Source organism: Schistocerca serialis, unplaced genomic scaffold, assembly GCF_023864345.2.
Source record: "Schistocerca serialis cubense isolate TAMUIC-IGC-003099 unplaced genomic scaffold, iqSchSeri2.2 HiC_scaffold_1180, whole genome shotgun sequence".
Lineage (NCBI taxonomy): Eukaryota > Metazoa > Arthropoda > Insecta > Orthoptera > Acrididae > Schistocerca > Schistocerca serialis.
The window spans coordinates 185,001-187,800 of NW_026047382.1; the positions used below are offsets into that span (position 1 = coordinate 185,001).

A 2,800-nucleotide genomic window follows, 5' to 3' on the forward strand; every position below is an offset into this window, starting at 1 on the left:
GCTAGAGTCTCGTTCGTTATCGGAATTAACCAGACAAATCGCTCCACCAACTAAGAACGGCCATGCACCACCACCCACCGAATCAAGAAAGAGCTATCAATCTGTCAATCCTTCCGGTGTCCGGCCTGGTGAGGTTTCCCGTGTTGAGTCAAATTAAGCCGCAGGCTCCACTCCTGGTGGTGCCCTCCGTCAATTCCTTTAAGTTTCAGCTTTGCAACCATACTTCCCCCGGAACCCAAAAGCTTTGGTTTCCCGGAGGCTGCCCGCCGAGTCATCGGAGGAACTGCGGCGGATCGCTGGCTGGCATCGTTATGGTTAGAACTAGGGCGGTATCTGATCGCCTTCGAACCTCTAACTTCGTTCTTGATTAATGAAAACATACTTGGCAAATTGCTTTCGCTTCTGTTCGTCTTGCGACGATCCAAGAATTTCACCTCTAACGTCGCAATACGAATGCCCCGCCTGTCCCTATTAATCATTACCTCGGGTTCCGAAAACCAACAAAATAGAACCGAGGTCCTATTCCATTATTCCATGCACACAGTATTCAGGCGGGCTTGCCTGCTTTAAGCACTCTAATTTGTTCAAAGTAAACGTGCCGGCCCACCGAGACACTCAATAAAGAGCACCCTGGTAGGATTTCAACGGGGTCCGCCTCGGGACGCACGAGCACGCACGAGGCGGTCGCACGCCTTCGGCTCGCCCCACCGGCAGGACGTCCCACGATACATGCCAGTTAAACACCGACGGGCGGTGAACCAACAGCGTGGGACACAAATCCAACTACGAGCTTTTTAACCGCAACAACTTTAATATACGCTATTGGAGCTGGAATTACCGCGGCTGCTGGCACCAGACTTGCCCTCCAATAGATACTCGTTAAAGGATTTAAAGTGTACTCATTCCGATTACGGGGCCTCGGATGAGTCCCGTATCGTTATTTTTCGTCACTACCTCCCCGTGCCGGGAGTGGGTAATTTGCGCGCCTGCTGCCTTCCTTGGATGTGGTAGCCGTTTCTCAGGCTCCCTCTCCGGAATCGAACCCTGATTCCCCGTTACCCGTTACAACCATGGTAGGCGCAGAACCTACCATCGACAGTTGATAAGGCAGACATTTGAAAGATGCGTCGCCGGTACGAGGACCGTGCGATCAGCCCAAAGTTATTCAGAGTCACCAAGGCAAACGGACCGGACGAGCCGACCGATTGGTTTTGATCTAATAAAAGCGTCCCTTCCATCTCTGGTCGGGACTCTGTTTGCATGTATTAGCTCTAGAATTACCACAGTTATCCAAGTAACGTGGGTACGATCTAAGGAACCATAACTGATTTAATGAGCCATTCGCGGTTTCACCTTAATGCGGCTTGTACTGAGACATGCATGGCTTAATCTTTGAGACAAGCATATGACTACTGGCAGGATCAACCAGGGAGCTGCGTCAACTAGAGCTGAGCAGCCGGCCGCCCGGGAGTGTGTCCCGGGGGCCCGCGCGAACACGCAAGCGTCCGCTCAATTATTCTGCAAACAGGAGGAGGCTGAGCTCCCCTGCACAACACACCTCGAAACCCTCTCAGGTCCCGGCGGCGCGCAGCGCCGTCCTAAGTACTTGGTCGGGTTCGAGAGAGGCGCAATCGCCCGGAGTTAGGCGAGTAGACGCTTTAGGTGCGACCACCCGTGCTCCCAACTGAGCTTGCCGCTGCCGACAGAGGCCCGGGAGCGTGCTGTCGTGGCATTGCCGGCGGGAGACAACACGCGCCACCTACGGTGACCGGCAGCTCCAACGCCAGCGCCACAGAAGGACAAAAGCCCCACTTGGGTGCCGAAGCGAGACTCTCCCAGCACAGCGCACGCGCCAACACGTCCGCACAGCTGCGATACAAACCACCTGCGAGAACCGCTGGGGCGACCGAGCAGCAGACGGCGTCGCGGCGCCGAGCGCCGGGCGGCGGCGCATCCTCAGCGCACACAGTCCTCAATCGGACCAGCACACTGCAGATGGCCACCGCGCTTCGCACCGGGCCCGCGAGGACCTGCTTTGGCCGCAAGGCGCCGCGAGCAGGGGGCGCCGGCGCGCAGCTGCGCCGCCTGCCGCGTCCGTCGGGCCGGCGCGCCTGCCACTGGCCGCCCCCACCAGCCGGCTGTAGCGCGTGCGCCCACGCACCGCGCTGCCAGCACGCCGGGCGGCCCCCCCCTCACCGGCCGGGGACGGTCCCACCCCAGCCACCGCCGCGTATCGCCTCACACCCAGATCCCCTTTCACGTTCGTGGGCATGGTGGGTCCCCTTTCACGTTCGTGGGCATGGTGGGTATCCCTGAAACAACCGGTTAATAGCTCGACCGATCGTCGCCAACACTGATTCACCTCTAGCGAGAACAACCGCACCACAACGGGTTACCTGTTGTTCATTTGCGTAACGTCACCAGCAAACGTAGACGTCCATCGCCATTTGCAACGAGTATTGCATGCCTGTGTCAGGTGTCACAACACACTACGTCTGCCCACATAGACGCAACAACATGTGCACGCCTCGAGAACACGTGGAAGGTAGCCCCCGTACGTATGCGGTGTCCATTGCGCGAACGACTGTCAGCCGGCCTCTGCAGGATGTCGCAGATGTGGAACGCGGTGCAACATGCTATCACGGTGTGTGAGAAGAGACGACTACGTCCGAATACACGCTCCACTACATCAACAGACTGCTCATGCTGATCGCCATCCAGGGCGTCCGTTCCTCCCACACGTCTGAATGGCGTACCACACTGCAATCCAGCTCTTATAGGGAGACGACACGTAGCTGCG

General features: G+C 57.7%; 1 non-coding gene across 1 annotated transcript in view; it reads right to left on the reverse strand.

Moving 5' to 3' along the window:
* LOC126434074 (small subunit ribosomal RNA) overlaps positions 1-1,432 on the reverse strand; it is a 1,906-nt gene extending 474 nt beyond the window's left edge. Inside the window, exon 1 of the ribosomal RNA XR_007578960.1 lies at positions 1-1,432. This exon is cut by the window's left edge and continues 474 nt beyond it. This is a non-coding gene — a ribosomal RNA (small subunit ribosomal RNA).
* Between the last annotated feature and the right edge of the window lie 1,368 nt (positions 1,433-2,800).